Genomic DNA, 26492 nt, shown 5'->3' with positions numbered 1-26492 from the left:
CACCGCACATACATTTTTATTCCGTCAATGTTTCCCGTGTATTTCATAATGACCACCGTGTATTGTGATCATTTACGGTTTGATTCACAAAGGTTTATCCGTTTTCATAGCATGCTCATTTCATTCACAAACAGGCCTCCTTTGCCTTCAAAACACACCTCCACTTATGCGTTTCCTTGAAGTAGATTTGATAGACGTGGGATAATTAATTCATTTGCGCAAAGTCGATCTAGCGAATATTGTTTTGTCATATCGAAAACCGATATTTCTACGTAGATTAAATATTTTTGGGAAGTGGGAATAGAAGTGATTTTGAAAGAATTTCCTATGTAGATAAAAGCCAATGATTTAATGTGATTAATAGTTCGAGAAGAGAGGCAGTTGTTGATAGATTTGTAAAGAGGAAAATATAGGAGAGGTAGTAACAAGATGCTGCCTGTGAGAGAAAGTAGACGCTTTATTGAGTGAGGAATAGGAAGGAAAGGAATATACGTACATTTTTGTAACATTAACGGGATGAAGACTACTAAGAGCTAACGAAGTAAACAATATACAACATAACTACCCATTACGCCCCAACAGCTGACCTACTTTCTAAAACTAACAGCAAATTATTAAAACAGTTGAATAAAGAAGTTTCTCCTTTCATTTTACCTGTTTGGTTGGACCCTGTAAAAGTTTTTTCTTCTTATCTCCAGTTTCTTTCTCCTTAATTTACTCTCTAAAGCTCAATAAACTTCAGGCAACGGTGAATGGTGACCTAGGTGATCAAGTGAATGGTGTTTGACCTAGCCAATCCATTTTCATGCAAATTACATAGGGTGTCAATACGGAATTATAAGAAACGAATATTATTTTGAAATATTAATATATAAAAGTATTAATTACCAAACAGAAGCTGCAATATTCAATCAATGAATTTTTTGCAGAAACTAGTATTATCATCCATTGTCTCTTTTTCGACGATTTTCACTCATAACTCAACTTTTCTTTTTAGTACCCAAGCTGCACTTAAACGAGTCAAAGTGAATTTTTTGGCGCCACAATAACATTGCGATAGCGCATGGAGTCGCAGTATTGCGATAGGGAATGGCTTCAATGAATTTTTTAATTGCTATATTCCAGTACATTCATTACCAATGCACTACATTTTCAATTATCCCCTGTCCGTAAATTCGTTAATGGAACGTCAATAAGACCTGATATTTTCAGCTCAAAGACCAATGACGACTTCGAGTTGCTACAACTTTTCCCTTTCAAGTGAAATCCAAACATCATTCTGTTTCTCGCTTTGAGTCAACAACGCATACTTGGCGTTTTGAACAATAGGCTTAATTACAATTTGCGCTGTGCCTTTGTGAGTGCATAATTGAGTACACAATTTTGTTTTAGTTACGGGGATAGCTGATAATCAATGTTATCTTGACTTCAGCACTAGGCCAAACATAAGAATACAAAAAATGTTCCACACATGTTCATGATTGCCACTGTTTTAGACATGGTAGAAATCTTTAGCCGTGGATTACCCTGAGCATCAGTGATAGTCTCGTGCGTCTTAGAGCTATGCGATTAAGTTATAAAATCAATTGAATTAGCTGGTAGTCATTCATGTATTATATAAGATATTTGAGGGCTGTAAACTCTTTATTTTCGACCGAGAACATTTCCATTATTAAATATTCATCAATAAGAGGAGAAAACGTCGTCACCCACGGAAAATTTGTTTCAGTTCTCCATCAGCACCTTTGAAAAAGTTGGCCCATTTCAATGATAACTAGGTAGACAGTTAAATACGTCCTTAGGAACAATAAATATTAAAATTATTTCGGTCAGATTTCTTTCATTTCTCAACATATTCTTACTTTTTAGCTTGATTCAATTTTCCCACAGTTTATCTAACATTTTTACCAACCAAAAAGTAGGATTACGCAAGGTCCTCCAAAGAGGCATCTGTGTTGACGATGCCGACCTTTTTCAACGTGAATCATTTTTCCCCAAACCATTTTTCATGTTTGGAAATTAAAAAATTCACCGGCAGCCTAATGTGATCAATATGGTGGACGTTGTAATAATTCGAACCAAAATATTATAATTTTCGCCATAAAAAATGCGGGGGTGTAAACTAGGGGGTCGACGCATAATAATATTTATTCATCGTTTGCCGTTTTTTCCAGTAACAGATGTAGGTCATTCCACGTCCATCCCAAAAAACCGTGGTCATCAACTTGTCGGCCGATTTTACCGTCTTCGTCTTCTTCATGGCCCGATCGTCGATTGAAACCCACTGTTTCAATTGATTCCTTGCTTCAGGAGAGTTGTAGTTTACCCATGTTGAATCCAAATTTATGTAATGATGCAGAAACTCGTAAAGATTGCGACAGAAAAGCCTAAAATCAACCTCCAAATCGGGCACCTGATTAAATTTATTCTCAGTCGAGAGAAAACGCGCCTACCAAATTGCCGAAATGTTTTTCGCAACCTATTTTTTCATACAAAATTGAAAACTACTATAACTTGAGATATGCCTGTGGCTTCAAATATTTCGCAAACTTTGATTCTTCGATCACTTAAAACCATATTGTGGATGCTGTCAATCATTTCGGAGGAAGTCTCTTCCCCCGAACTTTCCGAGCGATGTTCATCATTCGTGGATGTACGGCCACGTTCAAACTCATTTAGTCAATTTTAATTAATCACAAGCACAGGAGCAGATGTGCCATGAACTTTATTCAACTTGGCTTTGATCTCCTTTGATACCAAGCCTTTGAAATAGAAGGGTTAAATCATCGCACTAAACTCATTTTTTTCCATTTTTCTGAATAAGTGAAAGTTTGCTGCTTCAATCAACTACGAAAATGATACCACGTGATGGATATAGCTGAAACTTTAACAGCATTCTATTGAGAGCGAGACCAATTGAAAACTAAGCGTTTTTCATACGAAGGGTGCCATCTCTTGGATTATCACTTGAGTTATTGAACGATCCACGTAAGATTGATCATAGATACAATAACCGTTTTTTCTCCATTATTTCTTACTTAGATTCAGTTAGTTACCCAAAACAGGCTGTCATGGAGGATTCACAATTGTGTATTCTCTAAGAAACAGGTTTCACATATTCGGTGGCTGCTATCCAAATCTGAGGAAGATATTTATACCACATTGCGCGGATTCAATGAAATCTCTTGTCCTGATCGGTCAATGACATCCTAGCCCGCAAGCTTGAAAACGTATAACGGCCTGATAGTTGGGATATTGCTTTAGGAATGGACTGAGAAAGGTATGATCTCTAATTTAGAAGATGATTTTGCATCATTTTCACTGTCCACGACGTTAAAAAATGCAGGGCCGATAGCAATGCGGCTTTCACGAGGCTCATAAAAACCACTAAGAAGGAAAGTGGGTGGACACTCTTCAACGTCTTCGTATTCTTAAGATTTATTCTATCGCGACCACTTATCATATCCTAATATCATTGAAGTGTTGTGATTCCTCGGGCATTTTGGCCTCATTGGAGCAGTATCAGCCCAAAATAGCCCTGAAGGAAATAAAGACGTGTCCAAGTAAATGTGAACTTCGAGCGTCGCTGTATGAAGTGCGTAGATTCCGAAGGAATTAATATTCCATGCAAGTGAAAGAAGTGACTACTTGCGCCATGTGCGTCTTTTGTTTGCTATGAACCACTTGCAAATTCGAACGCTTTCGGATTGACCATGCTGAGTCCCGTATCGAGACGAAGCTAGAAATGTTTAGAGTACTTGTTATTTTTTCACACGTCAGTCTTCTAATTACGAAAAAGATGTTACACCCCCTTTTGCTAATTTAAAATCCATGGCGAATCAACTGTATGTTTTTACGTAAAGTTCATATGTTTTGATGAATTAAGCCTAAGGTAACCGCACTACTTAGGAAAAATTATCATTCCCACCCGAAGATTTTGGTTAGCAGCGCTTTCAAGCCAAAAGTTGGAAGTATTTGAAAGGATAAATTACTTCTTTAGTCTCTAACAAAGAATAGAATAATTTCCATTAAAGTTCGACTTCCATTACAGTTTTGATTTTTGAGGTTACGTACAAAATGCAGATATGTATGATGCGTATACCTTACTGGAAACAGACACTATGTTGGTGCTGCAGGGAGAGGAACCACAATTCTGGCGGAGATGTCTTCGTCACGATCAGTGACACGCACACACGCGCCCAAAGCAAACGTAAACGAGGGCAGGAGTCTAACAAGCATCAGTCTACGAACACGTGCTTCGGATGACAAGTAGCCATCCTATTGATTGGTTCCGACGTTCTGCCTACAGAGCGAGTAGATTACGTCTGATTGCAAGGATTTATGACTCATTACCTACCATTCACGTCGTTTCATTCAGGGCCAGAAAAATTAAAGGAAACTTGTTTTACTTAATTTCAGTTGGTGAACTGACGTGTTCGTACACTGCATACACCTCGTAGTGGTTGGGCAGCGGCCATAGTGTTCAAACTCTCGATGAAGTGCATCCCCTTCCTCTCCCAAATCCTCCCATATCACCAACCCTCTCCACCTTGTGCTTGCACCCCCTGCCACACACCTCTTTGGTGGATCGCGGGGTATTTATGTCGATGTCGAGAAGTGATACTAGCCAGATCAGATAGGAGAAAATTGGAATTGTTTCCGCTAGTAGTATCCTGGCGAAAACGTACCAAATCCGATCAGTGTAACGGGGACGTAATCTTTAGTAGGGAATTCCACGCGTTGAACAGATACGACAAGGGTTGATAGCGATGTAATACCCCCTTTCTACAACTAAATAGTACACTGCAATCTACCGCTACGGTGTAACAGCAGGGGGAAATTCCACATTATATACTACCTTGATCAAAAAGTTCCCGGAATAACCACCGTGTGGCGCTCCCATCGTTCCGATTTGAGTTCTGTTTTTTTTGTTAAATTGGTACATCTGTTGTTGATATTCCCTTTAAATCTTAGTGTCATAACTTGACATTTGCAAAAGTTACGTAGCCAAGAGTACATCTATCTCTGTGTGTGTTGGCGATTTTTTACAATTGCAGAAATGGATTTAAATTTGCAACAACGAACTTGTATTAAATTTTGCGTAAAAAACGGATTTAGTGGCGCACGGACGTTGGAAATGTTGGACAAGTGTTTCGGCAACGATTCTCTAAAAAAACGGTCGTTTACCAGTGGCACGAGCGGTTCAGAAGTGGTCGTGAGTCAATCGAAGATGATGAACGCAGTGGCAGACCATCGACATCGAAAGTCGGTGAAAAAATTGATAAAGTAAAAGAAATGTTGGTCAATAACCGCAAATTAACCATCAGAGAAATAGCGGAGGACTTGAACATTGCCTATGGATCCGCCCAAGACATTGTGGTTAATGATTTGGGTTTCCGTCGTGTAGCATGCTAAAGGCCTCAATTTCATGCAAAAAAGAGACCGTGTTGACGTCGCAAAAGACATGATTTGCGAGGCTGAATCCGATCCCACATTCATCAAAAGGATCATTACTGGAGACGAGACGTGGGTTTATGAGTACGACACGCAATCCAGACATCAGGCAAGTGAATGGCGTTCACCAAATGAGCCGAGACCAAAAAAACCACGTCGTTTTCAGTCAAAAAAGAAGGCAATGCTGACGGTTTTCATGGATTACAACGGTGTAGTGCATCATGAATTTTTGCCAGAAGGCCAGACAGTAAACAAAGAGTATTATTTGGGCGTTATGAGACGTTTGCGTGAAGCAATTCGCCGAAAGAGACCAGACATGTGGGCAGAAAACTCGTGGATTTTGCACCATGATAACGCACCGTCGCACAGTGCTATCATTATTCGTAATTTTTTGACGAAAAATGCAACAAATACCATCCAACAGCCACCGAATTCACCTGATTTGGCTCCCTGTGACTTCTTTCTGTTCAATCGAGTTAAAAAACCATTACGGGGAACGCGTTTTAGCAGCCGAGAGGAAGTAATGGAAAAATCGCAGGAAGCACTGATGGACATACCGAAAACCGAATATAAAAAATGTTTCGAGGATTGGATCAAGCGCTGGCATAAGTGTGTTGCAGTCGATGGGGATTACTTTGAAGGGGACAATATAGATTTAGATGAATAAACTTGTATTTTTAATTTTCTGAATAAATTCCGGGAAATTTTTGATCAAGGTAGTATGCAACATTATAGTAAAGATATTGCTATATTGATAAGTAGCAATTGATATGAAAATATTTACTAATCATCGTAACGTTAATTGCAACTACATGCACCATTGTGTTTAAGAGTTCAATACGTACTTCGTTATCCATGCGAGACTAACATTCACTCGATCTAACCAGAACAAGAATAAAAAAAGTTTTAGAAAAATTATTAGCAAAATACTAGGCTACTAGTAAGAAGAAAACTACTTTTTCCCCATAGCTTGCAGTTGTGCTGAATCCTTTTCATTCTCTGGAAAAACAGTATCTTAAATCTGTCAATCTTTGTCACTGCTCATAAAATTAAATAAATTCTCCCGATGGCAAAAGCCGTGATAGACGACGCCGACTGGAAACGATTGGCTAGTCTGGAAACAGACGAACAGACGTGGCAACGTAGTATGAAACATTATTTATCCTAAATATACAAGTATACTCATTTCCTCCATGTAATCTATCTAGCATTGGTAGATTTTGGACGATCCCCAAATACTGAAGGTCTACGTTTCGCATGGCTGTTGTCTTACATTCCCGAGATCAATTTTTTCATCTTTTCTTAGCACTAATTTCTTGATATGCATGCAACGTAAAACGTCATTTCTTTGATTTCCCTTATCTCGCCTACTGAACTCTCTTCTATCATGGCTTTAGCATCCCACTAACTCTCCTCCGTCCACTTTTTCCACCTCCGGATTCCACCATGTCTCAATATCTTTTCTACTCCGACCTATTCTCTTCATTATCGACCGGTACCTCTCATACTCTTCCAATTTTTTCATCATCCACCATTTTCTAATTTCTTGAGCTACTTCCTCTCTCCTAAAACTCAATTTAAACCTTCATCTTTTGTCTTCCTCACTCTTTGAATTACTTTGCCCATTCTCCCCCTACTGACATCGAGATCAAATCCAGTTAAAATGCTCACACGTTATCTCTACTATGATTTACGCGATGTATAACTAATATTCTACAAAAATTCTTTAAATTTTGCGCTCCAAAAAACAAAACGGTGACTGAAGGTGCTACCACGAATCATAGGACCTTGGTCGCAAGAATCACGATCATCATCTGATCTAAGGAGAAATATCCCGTTACGGTTAGCAATTACTATGAGATACTAAAGAACATATAATCATTTGATGGTCACCAAGTTTCGGAGCTACTCGGTGGAGAAAACCATATTTAGTCCCAATTTTAGGATTACTTTATATTGGAAAACACTTATCTGGCCAGACAAAACCTACAAAATTAGAGTGAAATTAGCTATGCCAATATTCTTTAATAATAACTGCAGTATCCGTTGCTAGCCTCATACCGTTTTTTAAACACCTCTTAGTTGAATTCAGCCAGCACGGCGTCATCAAAACACAGCAAGGAGCCACGTTTGGAGTTAATTTTTAATTTTTTGGACCCATTTGACCAATGTTTTCCTGGGTCCACTATTATTTTACTTCAGTTAGTTGGGGATTCCTTTGAATCTTAGTTCCCCTTTTTACAAACAATAACCAGACATAAGGACACAGGTGCTTATATATGTTAGGAGTTAAACTAAATGGAACCTTCCGCAGGACGGACAGGGTAACTGAGGCGGGAAGAGCGAATGGGTTCGGAGAGGGTCACGCACCCAGATGTCCCTGTCGGACATAAAGACATAAACTAAGCGTGTCGGGTGCACGCCAAACGCCGCGCAAGTCTCCCTACCCTCTCCCGGCCGACTCGAGTCTGAGCGTGGGCGATGTAGCGGAGCGTTTGCCGAGTCGTGCAATTCCACCACTACCTCGTCACACTACCGCCGTCCGCTTCCACTCGCTCCCTCCTCTCCCACTCTCATCGCGTCACATAATTTCACCTTCGCGTGCGGAAATGTGTCGCGACCACGTGCAAGAACACTACCAGTCAGGTTTCCCCAGCCGTCTCTAGCGCGGTGGGAGGTATGGGTGGATCCGGGGAGACGAAATAGCACGCCCGGCGAAGTCCCGCGAGACAGCGGCGGTGGCGACGCGAGTGATACCGCGCGCAATCGCTCACAAGTGGGAGCACTTTTTTCCGCGCGCGGGGACATGGAGTGCCAGCGTTAATTATTTCAGTGGGTTCACCCCAAAGGTAAAATAGTGCCGGGCAGGAATCCGTTCCCGTGAGAGGAAGGAGAAGGTCTTGCGCTCGACAATTCGGATATTGAGGAGGATTTTTTTCCAACATTCAATGCTGATGGAAAATATGATATATATATATATATATATATATATATATATATATATATATATATAGATGCATATATGTGTGTGTGTTTGTGTATTATATATACATATGAATATATATATATATATATATATATATATATATATATATATATATATATATATATATATAGAGTTCACACATCTGGGAGTAAACCCTCGGCGATGGCGGAGGTGGTGAAGTAAAATACGCGAATGATAATCTAATTATAAGAATCTACAGGGACATAATGCGGCTACACCGTAGGCTGTAACGTACTACTTTTTTAAACATACCGCAAATAGTATTTGGAATTTACCTTGACCCATCACCAGTTCCAATTAGGCCGCTGTTGAGAGATTTACAAGAACTTGGTTCCAGATTTACGATTTAATTACTAAAAAATAACAGACTTTAATAATGCCCACGACGGCACGCTTCACCAAACTCCAAGCAACCCAGATGCAATTACTGCATTTTTCTGCAGTCACTTTCGGCTGAGTGAAATACTTTTAGTTGGCTTGGCGCAAAAACAACCGTTTGTAAACATGTAAAAATATACCCTTTTTTTCCTAACGCCCTAGTCTGCAAATAAAACGCAAAAATGAAAAAAGGTTACCATGAAGGCACAAAATCCTCTTATTCAATAACGAAGGAAATTGTGGTTTTTCATCAGGCCATTGGAACCCCACTGAACAAGCTGAATGGCATAAGTTGTCCTCTTGCGTCCAAACAGTCGACGTGAGAAAGGAATAGAGAACTCGGGGAGATTGGCATTTTCATGCTGGAGCAATGGTCGTGGTTCAGGTATACCCCCATGTATACCACTTTGCAACGTATATATACACACATTGCAATGACCTTCACCTGATGCAGCAACTCCTTTGCAAGTAAGATAATCTTCCCCTCGAAATTAGTGCTCCAGGAATTCACTGTGTAGAGTGAGAAATGATAATTTACCTCGCTTTTTTCAACCTCCCACGGCCTAATTCATCATTTGGTTTAGTGAATATTAAATTTGTACACAACAATATTATGGTGGCCCGGCAATTTAAGGTTGGTTTTCCACTGTCATTTACACATATAGCATATTACGTTTAACGAAAACTATCTCTTGTTAGGACCATATTACTTTCTCATTTGGGGTTTCATTTTTTATAGTTGCGCTTCTGTTAACTACCAAACCTAAACTCTTCTTTCCTCTTTTCTGTTAACCTGATATATACCTTCTATCACAGCTTCAACAACCCTCTAGCTCTTAATATATACACCACCCTTTGTTTAGACAGTTCCCTTAGGATTTTTACTAATTTACCTACTACGTTCTACCATTTTTATCGGAATTCGATGCAAGTATTCCCTTTTTCCAAATTCCCTTCTGAAATCTTCTCCATATTTCCAATCAAAGGGTTCTATCTAATATCATATTATTATTTTAAATTCAGGTTTTATATTCGTACAGCGAGCAAAACATGCTAAATTTACTGCACATTTAAAGTACGCCTATGCTTAATATTCCTGCATTAAATATTTTATTAGAATAATGTCAGCCTCGTAAACCTATAGCACCACCTAAGTTGTAATATCTACCTTGTACGAGTTTATCATTGAAATTCAGGGACTTCTTAAATATTAATGATAGTTACAATAGCTAATGCTATACCTTCGCTAAAACGTTGCTGAACAGGGATTTTCGTATGTGCGTACGTAAGAATGCATAAAAACCTTTTACACAATAATCAATCCGAAGTTCTGCTTTGTAGGTGATGGTAAATTTTACCTAGCACTAGGCCGAACAGCGCGAGAAATTCACACATGCCACGAAACGCACTGTTCCTTTCCTGTATGATGTTGTATGAATTCTAACCCACTGTCCTTTCCTTTCCTTGTGTATTGTATATTTCTCCTTTGGTGGGTGAAACTGCCCCCTGACGCCATCTCTTGGCTGAAAGAATCGGGGCGCTTGGCGACATATTAGACCCACGGATCTCAGGGTAAATTGACTATCCTCGATAGCTCAAGTGATTAAGAGCATCCGCCCGGCAAAGATCCGGTGTTCGAGTCCCGGTTGAGGAAATATTTTTACTCTTGTGATCCGTTCGATTCCGCCTTCCCCACCTCTATTGTGTTCGTCCTTTATATGTGTTCCTATCCCTTTTCCTTATATCTGTTTCTCTATATATATATATATATATATATATATATATATATATATATATATATATATATATATATATATATATATATAATTTACAAAAGTTAGCACCAGTGGACACAGACAGAAACACAGAAAAAAACAATAAAAAAAAGAAACTCACTAGATTTCGAATTGTCGGTGGTATATATATATATATATATATATATATATATATATATATATATATATATATATATATGTGCTTTCGTAGACGTAACACGGAAGTGCCGAATAGTACAATACACAGTAACACACAATATAGAAACACAAAAAAAGAGAAGAACACTCACACGTTATTTCTTGATATTTCGACGGAAACAATCCGTCTTCCTCTGAAGTGTGCGTTCCGATGACCCCTAGAGCTGTGCTGGCGGGAGTAATAAAAATTGCTCCTGGTAGGGTCACCCATGCCAGATAGGTCGAAGGTTAGGAGCCAGACGAAAGGTAGTCCACGCAGCGTCTGTTCCTCAGTGAGGCGGCTGCAATGGCGTCTGACCCCAGTGGGGCGGCCAGTAAGTGATGGTGTCACGTTAAAAACACTATTGAGGAAGGCAACGCTAAACCACCTCAATTATCATTCCCTAGAAAAATATGATGGACAATACAGAGATTTTGAGTCCTGGCAACTACGGGGCTCGGCCCAATCGGCCGTGTGTCGTGCCCGGCAGCGGGGGAGGCAAGGCTTCCGCGGTCGTCATCCCACGAAACCCTTGCAAGGGAAAACCAGCAGCAGCAGGACAGAAGACGAAATTAGTTAGAATAGGAACGTGGAATGTTAGGACAATGATGAGGACAGGGAATTTGGAGAATGTTAAGCGAGAGATGGACAGGGGAAATATAGATATTTTAGGTCTATGCGAGGTGAGATGGAAAGATAGCGGGGATTACTGGAGTGATAAGTATAGAATAATATACAGCGGTGGGGACGAGAGCCAACGAGGGGTTGCCATTGTATTAAATGAAGAGGCAGGGAGAAGCGTAGTCAACATAGAGCAGGTAACGGACAGAATACTACTAGTGGAGATAAAAGCAGAACCGACGAACTTAGTTACCACCGAGCAACCATAAGGAAGAAGAGGTCGATAGGATATACGATCAGTTAGAGGACATGATCGCGAGTGTTCCTGCAGGGAAACATTTGATAGTGATGGGGGATTGGAATGCGACGGTAGGCGAAGGAAGAGATGGTGATGAGGTGGGGGACTACGGTTTAGGCACGAGGAATGACCGTGGGGAGAAAGCAGTTGAGTTCTGCAGGAGACAGGGGTTAGTCATCACCAACACTTGGTTTAGACACCACAAAAGACGCAGGTATACATGGAAAATGCCAGGTGACTCAGGAAGATATCAGCTAGATTATATCCTGGTTAGACACATGTTTAGGAACAGTGTGAAAAATTCCCACAGATTCCCGGGAGCGGATGCGGACTCAGACAACAATTTAGTTGTTATGAAATGTAGCGTACATTTCAAAAAGATAAGGCAGGGGCGGCGAGTTAGAAAATGGAATGTAGAAGCATTAAATGAGTTGAAAAGGAAGGAATACAAACAGGCGGTAGAGAAAATCATGGAGGATGGTAAAGAGCTAAGTACTATCGAAGAAAAATGGGAAGGTTTCAAGAAAGGGTTGTCTAAAGCCGCTAAAGACACTATTGGAACCGTTAACGCTAAAAGGACTAGGAAACCATGGATCACGGATGAGATGATTACAAAGATGGATGAGCGGCGAAAATGGAAGAATGTAAATACAGAGTTAGGCAAAATGAAGTACAAAGAATTAAACAATAAATTGAGGCGGGCAACAAATAAAGCAAAAGAAGCCTGGTGGAAGACGCAGTGCGAGGATATGGAGAGTCTCCAGAGGAAGGGTGAAATCGGTGCGCTGTACAGCAAAGTTAAATCGTTATCGGGAAGTAAGAAAGGAAGAGCTATGCTAACAGTTAGAGATAAGGCGGGTAAGGTAATAGTTGACGCAGGAAAGATCCAAGAGAGATGGAAGGAGTATATAGAAGAACTGTATAGTAAGGAGCTTAGACCAACAAAGTTAGACATTGAAAAAGAAAATGACGTAGAGGAAGACAGCTTAGGTCCAGGCATAATAGACAATGAGATAGAAAGGGCAGTAAGGCAGATGAAACTAAATAAGGCCGTGGGGGTAGATAACATTCCCGTGGAACTTTTAAAATGCTTAGGAAAATGTGGGAGGAAGAGGCTATATGGGCTGATCCGTAGTATTTATGAGGAGGGAATCTGGCCGGAAGACTTCGTGTGATCAGTTTTAGTTCCTATTCCGAAAAAGGTAAAGGCCACGTCATGTGAGGACTACAGGACAATTAGTTTGATATCCCACGCAGCTAAAGTTGTTCTCAGGATCATAAACAAAAGGATAGAGAGTAGGGCAAATGATTACTTAGGGGATGATCAGTTTGGGTTCAGGAAGGGGAGAGGGACGCGTGATGCCATTGCAGTAATGAGATTATTAATCGAGAGGAATTTAGAACACAACCAGGAGGTATTTGCCTGTTTCGTAGATTTCGAAAAAGCGTTTGATAGAGTGAATTGGGAAAAACTAATGAGTATATTGCAGAAAATAGGAATAGACTGGAGGGAAAGGAGGCTAATCCGCAACCTGTACATGTCTCAGACTGCTCAGGTGCGGGTGGGAAACGGGGAGTCAGGATGGGCAGTGTTAGGAAGGGGTGTAAGGCAGGGTTGCCCATTATCACCGTTGCTGTTCAGCCTGTTGCAGAGGAAATGATCAAAGAGGCATGGGAAGGACTCGAGGTAGGAATGAAAGTGGGCGGGGAATTCGAAAAATCAGTTAGGTTTGCTGATGACCAAGCTTTAGTTTGTCAGTCAGCCAAGGGGCTGCAAGCATTGCTGAGTGAATTGGAAATTCAGTGCGACAGGTATGGGATGAGAATCAACATTAGTAAAACAAAGGTTATGCGATTTTCTAGAAAGAAAAAGGCCAAGCTTAACATTAAAATAGGAGGGCAAAAACTAGAGCAGGTAGAACAGTTTACGTATCTCGGTAGTGTTTTGGACCAACACGGTCAAAGTAGTAGGGACGTAATGAGAAGAATTGCGCTAGGCAAAGAGGCTTTCACAAGGAGGAGGGAGTTGATGAGAGGGACTTTGAGTAAGGATGTTAAGAAAAGACTCGTAAAAACTTTGATATGGAGCGTAGCTATGTACGGCGCGGAAACATGGTCATTGAAACAGGAGGATAGACGTAGATTGGAGGCTTTTGAAATGTGGGTGTGGAGAAGATTGGAGAAGGTGAAATGGACAGAGAAGAAAACAAATGAGGAAGTACTTGGTATGGTGGGCGAAGAGAGGGGTTTGTTGGGAGCAATCCTATGGAGGCAGGAAAAGTGGATGAAGGGGGTGTTGACCGGCAGTGGGATGTTGAAGACTGTGATAGAGGGTAGAATGTTGGGCAAAAGAGGAAAGGGAAGGAATAGGATAGGGATGTTGGACGGGATGAAGGGAGGATGAAAGTACTTGGAGATGAAGAGGGACCTGATATAGAGTAGGATGATGTATTTTGTGTTTTGCTAGGAGTAATAAAATATTTGTTTGGTAGTTGTGTCCATCCAAAAACCTACCTTAACCGGTAGATTACCTTAAAAAAAATATATATATATATAAATATATATATATATGTATATATATATATATATATATATATATATATATATATATATATATATATATATATATATATATATATATATATATGTGTACATACATAAACACGCCGGCAAAAATTTGTTCGTGTAAAATATATGCGTACGATAATTCAATTATAGTAGGTATATTTACACTTGTATGCGTGTATATATGGTCGAGTTTCCACAAATGAGTGCATTCACTGGGGTTGTTGAAGTCTGGGAGGGAAAGAAAGAAGATGGGGGGAGTGTTCGGAGAGGACGATGGGTTGGAGGGGAGGTTTTCGGGTTAGGGAGCGTGGCATGCTGAGTGAGTTTTGTGGATCAGGGCAAGTAGGTATGTCGAGCACGTAACGTGCAGTTGTTTGGAAGCATTCTGCAGATCCACTTGGCGGTATAAATTGAACACCCACACGTACCCAAGATGCCAGCGATAATAGCGGGGCGGATCTGAGCCGACGGGGGTGAGGGCAGTGGGTGAGAGGAGGTCATGGGGAGTGGGTGGGGGTGTTTGACGGGAGTGAGGTTGGGAATGGACGGGAGTCAGACAAGAAGCAGCAGCCGCGGGGGGGGGGTTGAGGAGAGAGAGGAAGGTGAAGTAAGAGGGGAGGAGAAAAGCGAAACTTCCGAGTCAGGGATGGGAGCAAGTCCGAGGAGAGAGTCGTCGTCGGAATGAGAATTCGGGAAACTACTCCGGTGACCTTCAGTCATTTCCCCTTACCCCTGTACACCCGTCTATACTCCACCCACCCCATACCCTCCACATTCCGCAAAATCTACCCCCGCCGAAAACGCTATCTCTGCACCCGCCGCACCTTGGTTCTGGTATTTATGAATACGGTTAGTTATGTTCCGCTATCAGATTGGGTTGAAATGATTGAATTTCGAAAACAAACAAAAAATGACAGTGAAAAATGAACAATTAAGGCAATATGTGTTCAACTAGTTAATGCCTGACCTTAGTTGTTGGGAGTAAATGCGTAACAATTCCGCTTAATGATTACGAAGAAATAGACCCAAGCTTTTCTCTTCATCATCCAGTTTCAAATAAAGCTTAAATTAACCAGGCGAGCGAGGCAGACTTACGTGGAACATGCAAAACATTTATTGGAATATAACCACGGTAGTGACTTTACATTTGAAATTTCACATGTAGAAAAGAAAGGACTTAGACCAGACGTTTTAGAGCAGCTTGGAATTTTTAAAAGTGTACGCTCCAAAGAGAATATTATTAATGATCTTTTGTACACCTCTCACTTCCCCCTCCTAAACCTACCACTTTTCGATACCTGCGCTTATGAGGGTAAGAACCCTTTTACTTCCCCCACACCCTCCCTTGACCTCAGATATATGTAAAAGATTTTTGCATTTATGTCCATGAACCGTTAAAACCTACCCACTTTCCTCCGCCAATAGAATAAATGCTCATCATAGGGTGCCAACCCTTTCCTCCAGCTATCATTGCTCAATCCACTCCCCCACCCACCTTCCGACCCCCTCACCTCCCCACCCCAACTGGAGTGTAATATTTATATATGGATGTCCGTCAGAGTTGTCAACTGAATATGACGTTGAACGTCGAAACCCGGGTCGCCTCGTAATAAAAATGTTTCAGTGGAATCACAAATTTACTATTTTTTAATTCCAATATTTAAGTATGCCCCAAAGGGGAGCCATAGGTATTGCTTATAATCAGAAATATTAATAATGCTAGTGATTCTCCGAGCAGTCAGCAATCATCAACAACCGGTCAACGTTTGATCACTACAGTGTCTCTGTAGAGATCAGAACTTTGACCAGATTTAATATGAAACGAGATAATGGTTCTAGTAAATGCTTTTGCACCGCATACTCTGAGCTTATGCTACGGAATCGAAAGTAAAAAAGTAAAATTCAAGATCATTTAACTGAGAAGGTACAGTAAAATATTCCTGTAGGTAGCAGAGAAGGTATCACTCGAGAGTTGAGTAAACGTTTAGAAGTTACTAACGAATATTCATAATATCACGGTTAAAACCTTTTGAAAAATGGTAACTTAAAATTAGAAGTAAACAACCCTTTGTTTTTATTGAAATTAAACTTGCATAGAACAGAAATATTTTAGAGCCTAATCAAAAATTACGATGGAATTCCATTTTGAAAGGAGACAGCCAAATGAAGAGTCATAGAAGAGAAAATGGCGGAGTATTTACGAAATGGAAAGAAAATTAATAGTATGTACAATTTTTCCATAATTCCTATAGGTAAACAAAAGTATTGCATACAAAATTCATTAAAATTATCAGCGAGCAAAGTACATACTTAAAGGTGAATCTAAAGTTGGAAATCCAGATTCTTACAAATGTAACACTATCTCGCCTTCCAACCACGAAGTTGAAAACATAGAAGATATGAATTTCACGATGCCTATATAATTTCAGTTCATGTTGTGCAAACTTCTGGGAAACATAACAGCTAGAAATGTTGTGTGGGACTGGAAGGATGTGCTAAGCGGACTATAATATGCCTATGGATAATATACCGTGTTTAATAAGCCTGAATTTCTTTAGTGATGACAGTAAGTGCAATTCATATATTTGAAAATTTCACTTATAAACACCAAATTTTTATTCCAAGGATGATTTTTACAAGATCCATTATCACACGGCGACACTTACAGAAGAACTTCATATGGAGAGAAAAATTACATTAATCACCAACAACGGAGATATACGAGTTTAGTTACAAAGATTCAAGAAGTTCTTTCGGGTTTCCCACCGGGTCAGGTTGCAGTACGCCGACGTTTCGAAGGCTGACTCTGCCATCGTCTTCAAGGTGAAGTCCCACTTCACCCTTGAGACCCTTTTCGTTCGGAACATGAAGTCGAAGAACATTCAGAACAGCCTCACCTTCACTATATTCCATTCCAAGTGTTTCAAGTGTAATAAATATGAGAGAGGAGATGTTTCACTTTAAATAAGTCACATATAAATTTAATGGTATGAAATTGAAATCAATAGTCTATTAATCACGATTATGACTAAGGAATTGAAGACATACAATCAGCATATTCCCTGAATCTTTAAAAACACTCAACAGAGGAACGTTAATGCATCATTTCCTTTTAGAAAAATAACTGAGTTGGAGATCAAAGAGTAAGTAAAATGAGAAAACCTTATGTCTTTCAAAATATTGCATGAGTGAAATAGAGATTACATATTTTTATCAATTATACCCAGTCAACAAGTTTATCTTGGTGACTATTTAAAATGGAAGTTATAGAAAATTAAGAAATATTTTTGTAACTGAAAACGTTATCACACTAACCGGAGAAGGAAGCGCAAAAGCTATTCATTAGATGAAGAGGATATCAAACCGGTAACATTTAGAGGTACAATAATTGACCGGCTCCTATAATGAAGGAAAACCTTAGAACGGAAATACCGCAGAGAAAGAGCAAGGGGGAACAATGGGGGTGGAGTGAGGTAGGAAGTCACTGCTAGAACCAAAGAAGCAAGAAAGCAATCGGAGGAGATGGGACGGCCCACACAAATCTATCTTTGGATTGATGACGCGTGGTGATAATACGGTTCATCTAATCAGCGCGACCATTTATCTTGACACCATCACACACACACTCTATGTAGGGAATCGAAGAAATCAATATTTTTTGCAGAGTCCTATTGCTTGTGGAAGGGCACAATAGAAGAGAGAAGAGAACTGAAAACGATGGAAGTCGGTTGAGCACGTGTGGGCGGGAGGGAGGGAAACAGAGGAGGCATCGGGTGGAAGGGGGGGGACTAGGCCGACGAGTGAACGAGGCAAGGTAGTGCGTCTGCTCCCGTCTCTCTCTGTCATTATAAAGAATGGAGGCTGTACCATCAGCCGGGCGATGGGACGGCAAGGAAGCAAGGGGTGCCACAGTACTACACCAGAAGGCACAAAAATAATGAGGAAACAGCAAAAAGGTGCTCGACTCTTTTCTTTGAAACAGATGTTTCCGGAGAGGGTTGTATCAGGGGCGGGGGAAAGGAGGGGAGAGGAGTGTGGGTGGGCTGTCGAAAAAGTTCCACCATCGCTGAAATCATCCCGCGACGGTGATGAGTCGACTCATCAGAGTCGTTAGCGCTTTAATAAAAACTAAGGCGTTCAGATATACGGAGATACTATTTCAAAATTCTTGAGGCGTCTTTTCTCCCCAAAAGTCATTTCTCGTCGAATAGAAGAACAGAATTTAAATAGAATAAAAATGGGGCCACCATTATTTCCAACCTATTATACGTACACATTTAATATGACAGAAATTTCTAAAATTCATAGCCATGGAGTGTCATAAGTCACAAACCGAAACATAGTAATCAAATAGATTAGAATATAACCACGGATTTACTTCATTATACTTGGTGAATATGCAATATAAATTATTATTCCTATTTTTTTAGATCATAAGTGAATTTTGCATTTAATTCAATAATCATTATTATAATAGCAGACATTCTCAAACCAAAAACAATAAGGCTTAATTGAACAGATAATTATGACATTATGAAAAAATGCGCATGGTTTTATTGTGACGCGAATATTCACGTCAGCGTAGTAAAACTGGTCAGGAAATATTGTGGGGAGTTTGCCCTTCCAATGCAACTGGTCCCCATTTTGCTCCGAGCAGTCTGAGTGGAAAGACGTGCCTTTAAGCGAATTGTATTTTTCGACTTTGTAACACGGCGCGATGGAGCGCCCAGCCGCACGTCCTTCATTGTTACCAGCTTGCTGGCCCAGGGCACAACCCTGGTGGTCCCCCAGCCTCCTAACAGTCCATGCGTGCGACTTTTTTTGTTTCCTTGACTGAAGAGAGAGCTGAAAGGAAAGCATTGGGAGACCGTGGAAAACTTCCAAAAGCATGTTACAACGCTCCTAAGAGATATTCCCGGCAGGGGGTGCTAGGGAATTTTTACCCATACTTTACTGCCACAATATAAATGAAAATGCCTGAAAATAGAATTATTGGTTTTAATTTACTAGCGCAATACCATTTTTTTAAGGCTTGTATACTCTACCAAGGAAAATTACTCTTTGCATCTATCTTTTCTTAACTCTAAATCGCTATAATTTTTTCGTTACTCTCCCTATAGCGTGGCGTTTGGACGATTTCCGTGACGCCGGTTGGAATATTGGACAGCGATGACCTCTCAAGTCCACAGAAGAACTCGGTTAGTGCTATTAATAATTGAAAGACGACTTTTGTCCTTCTAATTGGAGACTTCTTTTCCTGTAACGTACTATGTTTAATAAACGAATCAATGTTTTCTGGGTTTATGTCTCATATCATGACAGCCTATTCGAATAGAGGACTAATAGAAGGAAAAAAGCAATGCAGGACTTTTTATTTTTACCCATTTCTATCGTTATACTTTCCATCTGTGAGTTTTACAATAGCTCTCTGCATCAGAGCTGCATCGCACGTCCTGCGCATGCCTCACCCAAATTAAGTCTATGGCGATTGTGGCATTATTTCACACTACTGGAGACACTCATTCTTCTCCGCGGGTGTATCTGATTGTCTACCCTTATTTTCCAGAAATGCTTCACGGGAAAGGGAACTGTTATTTCTCTTGCCCAGCAAGGGCCCACTTCTAAATGAATCGCCTTAATTATCAACGATAAGTCAGATCGTGCGTTAGCTTAAATTAAAGACCAGAAAATATTTTTGGACAAATTAAGAAAATACGTACATCACTAAACATAAATGTCTCCGTATTAATGAAAATCTTATTTATTTCGAAAAAATCCCGAAAATAATTTTACTCCTAAAATTCATCCAACTTCTAACTTGTTGGCGTTTCCAGCATAAATACGAGGGTCATCCGGAAAGTAGTACCCGTTCGTGAAATAAAGACACAAAAGTAAATATTAACAAACATAAAAAATTTTATTTGAAAGAGGATACTTTAAACTACTTCTCAACATAATCTCCAAGCAAATTAAGGCATTTGTCATAACGTGTGACAAGTTTCTGTATTCCTGCTGCATAGTCCTTCGCCGCCAGCTCATTGAGATACGCGAGGGACCCATCTTGCACAAATTTTTGCATAATGCAGATGGTGTTTAACAATTTCATGAACAATTGTTCGAGAAACATTGGGAAAATGCTCACAGATGTCATCAATTGTGACGCGCCGATCGTTCCTCACGAATTCGTCAACTGAGCTCACCAGTTGGTCTGTAATGACAGACGGTCTCCCCGAACGCTCATCGTCGTGTGTGTTCCCCCTCCCCATGTTGAAGTTGCGACACCACCGCCGAACAGACGACTCGTCCATTACATTGTCTCCATACACCTCCTTTAATTGGCGATGAATATCACATGGGCGAACGTTTCTTGCATTGAGGAATTTAATCACTGCCCTCACTTCACAACTGGCGGCGTTCTCAATTTTTTTAAACATTGTAAACAATCACAGAAACAACACAGGCAATGCTAGCGTCACGCAACTTGGCTCAGAGAAGGCAGACAAGCCACTGAAGCTATCTGACCTCGTCCAGCGGCTACTCGCGTCGTCAGCACTTCATGCGGCACGAACGGGTACTACTTTCCGGATGACCCTCGTATCAAGCTAAGCTCAGATTCTTGCTGATCGGAGTCGATATCTTAAATTTCTGTTCCATTTTTTCCATTGAATTCAGCACGAATTGGTTGTGGACCTTTAAGATAAAGTTGTACCATTAAGATTATTTTATCACATTGATATTTCTTATAGCCAGTGTGCCCTTGGGCTCATAATAAGCCTTCGGTTGCCATTGGAATTCCCAGAGGTCAAAGAGGATCTACAGAACACACATGCCAGGGGCGAGATTGCGACCTTTGAGTTAACAGGCTGGTTGATTAGCAGTCTAATTGATTTGGTTGGTGATTATTAAACTTTTGTGACATTTTCAGCGCAACAGTATTCAGGGAAAAATAAGGACATAACTTGGCTCGGTGCACTACTGCTAAAAATAATTTAAAATCTAAAACTCGGCTGAGCTATTGACGAAGGAGTTTGGTAAGACGCAACTGATACCCATTATGTACCCAAAGATGATGCACTATCGTGTATCAAAATCTGGATAGTAATAATAAAAATGTTATCTAGTGGAAGAGTATTGCTCATTGGTCTTGAATATATTCTTATTTCACCATATTAAGCCTGAAATTACGAAACTCAAATAAAAAGGGGTTAAAAAGTGCGGGTGAATGCAGATGTAAGGTCAATTGCATGGTTTTTATTAGAGTTGAATAAAAGTCATTGGTTTAGGCTAAAACTTTACAGAAGTTTTTAATTGTTTCATCTGGTATAGAACTGTTTATGAATTATATCTCATATCTGAAAGAGTTAAGCAATTAGTTGATAATAAATTGACTCGACGTTTATTTTCTTCTTTCTATTTAAATTTAGCCGATTCGCTTTTTCCGGTACATTTTTATTCACAAATTTTAGACACATAATGGCCGAGGTATCATTTGAACCATTACTCCTGTTAAGAGATACTACCTTGATCAAAAATTTCCCGGAATTTATTCAGAAAATTAAAAATACAAGTTTATTCATCTAAATCTATATTGTCCCCTTCAAAGTAATCCCCATCGACTGCAACACACTTATGCCAGCGCTTGATCCAATCCTCGAAACATTTTTTATATTCGGTTTTCGGTATGTCCATCAGTGCTTCCTGCGATTTTTCCATTACTTCCTCTCGGCTGCTAAAACGCGTTCCCCGTAATGGTTTTTTAACTCGATTGAACAGAAAGAAGTCACAGGGAGCCAAATCAGGTGAATTCGGTGGCTGTTGGATGGTATTTGTTGCATTTTTCGTCAAAACATTACGAATAATGATAGCACTGTGCGACGGTGCGTTATCATGGTGCAAAATCCACGAGTTTTCTGCCCACATTTCTGGTCTCTTTCGGCGAATTGCTTCACGCAAACGTCTCATAACGCCCAAATAATACTCTTTGTTTACTGTCTGGCCTTCTGGCAAAAATTCATGATGCCCTACACCGTTGTAATCCATGAAAACCGTCAGCATTGCCTTCTTTTTTGACTGAAAACGACGTGGTTTTTTTGGTCTCGGCTCATTTGGTGAACGCCATTCACTTGCCTGATGTCTGGATTGCGTGTCGTACTCATAAACCCACGTCTCGTCTCCAGTAATGATCCTTTTGATGAATGTGGGATCGGATTCAGCCTCGCAAATCATGTCTTTTGCGACGTCAACACGGTCTCTTTTTTGCATGAAATTGAGGTCTTTTGGCACCAACTTTGCTGCTACACGACGGAAACCCAAATCATTAACCACAATGTCTTGGGCGGATCCATAGGCAATGTTCAAGTCCTCCGCTATTTCTCTGATGGTTAATTTGCGGTTATTGACCAACATTTCTTTTACTTTATCAATTTTTTCACCGACTTTCGATGTCGATGGTCTGCCACTGCGTTCATCATCTTCGATTGACTCACGACCACTTCTGAACCGCTCGTGCCACTGGTAAACGACCGTTTTTTTTTAGAGAATCGTTGCCGAAACACTTTTCCAACATTTCCAACGTCCGTGCGCCACTAAATCCGTTTTTTACGCAAAATTTAATACAAGTTCGTTGTTGCAAATTTAAATCCATTTCTGAAATTGTAAAAAATCGCCAACACACACAGAGATAGATGTACTCTTGGCTACGTAACTTTTGCAAATGTCAAGTTATGACACTAAGATTTAAAGGGAATATCAACAACAGATGTACCAATTTAACAAAAAAAACAGAACTCAAATCGGAACGATGGGAGCGCCACACGGTGGTTATTCCGGGAACTTTTTGATCAAGGTAGTATAGCGTGTAATATTGATCGTTTATTTTGTAACACACAGCGGTTGCAAAATTTCCTCTTAAAACTACCCTTCCTGTAGTCAAAGAGAAAACAAGTATTGACAATATAAAAATAACAACAATAAAGCCTTATAAATATTTAATGATATCACTAGTTTACGAAAATCGAACATACAAATGAAACCTAACATCTGCGTAAAATTTTAATATTTCTCACTTCAAAAAATCCAAGAAAAATATTTAAAATTAAAAGATTGTAATTCTAATTAACTTTAAAGTGATTTGTTGCCACATAAATTTCCTTAGTGCCCTTATATTTTCAATTACAAAAAAGAAAAAATATATTGTTTGCATTCGCACACCAAACACTTCGGGAATCTTCAGAGAAGTATGAGCCATAAGACGAATTAGCTCTGACCTTCAGCATCCCAACTTTCTTAAAGATAACTTAAACTTCTGGAATCTGGGTGGAAAGACAGATCAAGGGCCCTACGAAACAGCACTCAATACCTCACCCATATACCAAATCAAACTCATTTTGAAATCACCAATAAAGTAAATGATACCCTATAATAGTCACAGGTCGTAAATATAATTAAATATTTAGCGCTGTTCGACGTTTTCCCTCTTTAAATCATATTTAAAACTACATTATTTTAAATATTTTTCTTCTATTATTTGATTAAAAAAACAAAATTATATGCGACCTTTTTTGTATTGTTTAAAGAGGAAATCAAAATAAGGCTATTCTCGTTAGAGACTGAATGAAACTTCCCAGTATCTTAGCGAATGGCTACTTTTCTCAAGTCATAAAAGTATTAATTAATATTTATTTCTTCTGCGTTGTCCAAAAGAGTAAATAAATATTACTGCTGAGTTTCAACGCAGGCAGATCACTGAACTTTGAACGTCTTCCTGTACACCAACTTGCACTTTCTCAAACCCCTGCCGCTTGGGAGAGATCCATTCCGTACCCGAGACCAAAGCCTCACGCTCTAAGCAGCAGCACCAGTCTATGTGCCTATACCTTAACGGGAGCTTCCTCTACGCTCTCCCCATTCCTGATTCAGTACACAACATCCCTTCTACTGCCACGAGAGACGATTTCGCAGCCGCGAGTGACATGGGAAAGTTTCTGCGAGAATTATAGAAGTTTGACGTAACGAGAGCTGTAAAAACGCGATGCATGCATGGTAAGACCGTCCGGCAGACATACCGACTACGCTGATGTAAGTGTGTTTGCGTCAAGAGCGCCGTGGCAATTGGCATCGTAAAACGTAGTCTAGAAGCAGCCGTTTCCTCCAGAAAACGACGTGCTCTTGAACCGATGCGTCGACAAAATATATATTAGTTTTTACTGTCCGTAAAATATAAACATATATATATATATATATATATATATATATATATATATATATATATATATATATATATATATATATACATATATATACATATATATGTATATATGCATATATATTATGTATATATATATATATATATATATATATATACATATATATGTATATATGCATATATATTATGTATATATATATATATATATATATATATATATATATATATATATATATATATATATTACAATGTGTATATAGAAAGCCCGAGTATAATTCATCGACAGGATAGGCCGAGAAAACACTAGATCTTTCTTTACGAAAAATATAATATGTAATCTCTAATTATTCATAATAGAATGCACATATTAAGTGTCAATAAACAGGGATAAATTGAATTTAAAATGTATTTTGTAAAATGTTGTATTACAGGTTCAAGCTGCTAGGAATAACTGCTGCAAAAATATGATAAATATCGTAAACGTAAGGAGGCGGAAGATGGATAATGGATACAGAAAGAAAAAAAGACTCGGCTAAATATCAATATGGTTCGCTTATTAAGATAATTGGCATACTTCATATACTATATGATAAAAAGAGGCGGATTTCCGAGGTGATTTCATACAATCAAAATTTTATAGAAAAATAAATTTTGGATACATGAATTTATGACAAAATGGTAAGATTTTGTGGCGTATATTGAAGCATGTAGATAAGTATAGTGGACCTTTTTTAGTCAATCCATTGTTTTATTCGTCCATCATTCGCAATATTTTATTCTTCCGTCCTCAAGATTCCCTATTAACTTATATCTATGAATTTCTAATAGTATTTCTTGAAAATTAAAGCTAACTGTGTTCGAATATGTTTGGACAGCAAAATGAATAGCATCGCTGCTGTTATTTTCAACGCGAACATTTCGAATGTTGGCCTACCGGACAGAGTGGCAGAATTAGGCTGATGAGGCATGGCCGAAACGTGTTGTTTTGGGGAGAGAATTTCCTCTCCCCGTCCAATGATTTTCATCACTTAGCACTTTGACACAGTATTCGGAAACGCTTGCTACATGATAATGCTTATACAAACTGATTTCCATCCCGGTATCATTTTGAATTATAGGTGTGTACGACATGAGAGCTTTCATGCATCATCACTGCATATTTCATTTCCTAATTACGTATTTATTTCCTATATTTCATTCGCGTTAAATTCAAGGGTAGTAATTTAGCCTTATGAAGGAAGCCCAGTTGTCTACCGGCATTCAAAAGATATTTGTATCAGTCAATGAAAAGAATCACCGAGCATCGTGTGAAGAATATATTTTTTACTTATTTTGAATAAAAAAACAATCCATCGTACAGGCTTTTTATGCAAATATAAATCAACCACAATTGTCAGCCCGAAGTTCAACTTGATACGTAAGGGTAAAGCTTAACTAGTACTATACTCAACGGTGTGAGGAGTTCACACATATGGGTAGGGGGACCAGTTTATTCCCTTTTGCCTCCTATGGTTGTCCAGGAAGTGAAAAATTACACAGCCCGATTGAAACTGGGTGTGCCCAGAGGCGTACGCGGAAATCAAATCCGGTTGGTATTCCAACGCTCTTCCTCCTTAAGTATCATGTTCTCAGAGTTTAGGCATCCAAACACAAAAGTTACAAATCTTAAACATTCTACAATTTACCTTTTCACCTCATTAAATGTATTTATTGTTGAAATACTTGTTATTCCCAGTCTACGTGACATTAATTTCAGTGTGGCTATTTGAGGTATGCGTTTCTATTACACTGTTAACACAGCCTTCCTTTACTTTTTAAATCATCTGTTTTTAATTTCATTCCATCCATCCAACAAATAAAAGTCACATCATAGACAATTTATCTCCTCGTAATACAATCATTAGAGAATTGATGCATGACTTTGCAATGTTTACACCATGAACGATTATTAATGATGCATTTCATATATGTGCTTAGGGTGGTATTGGTGAAGTAAATTTCTGTTGAAT

Source organism: Hetaerina americana, unplaced genomic scaffold, assembly GCF_022747635.1.
Source record: "Hetaerina americana unplaced genomic scaffold, ioHetAmer1.1.p SCAF_9, whole genome shotgun sequence".
Lineage (NCBI taxonomy): Eukaryota > Metazoa > Arthropoda > Insecta > Odonata > Calopterygidae > Hetaerina > Hetaerina americana.
The sequence above is the reverse complement of the archived record's forward strand: the minus strand, read 5'-3'. Positions refer to the sequence as shown.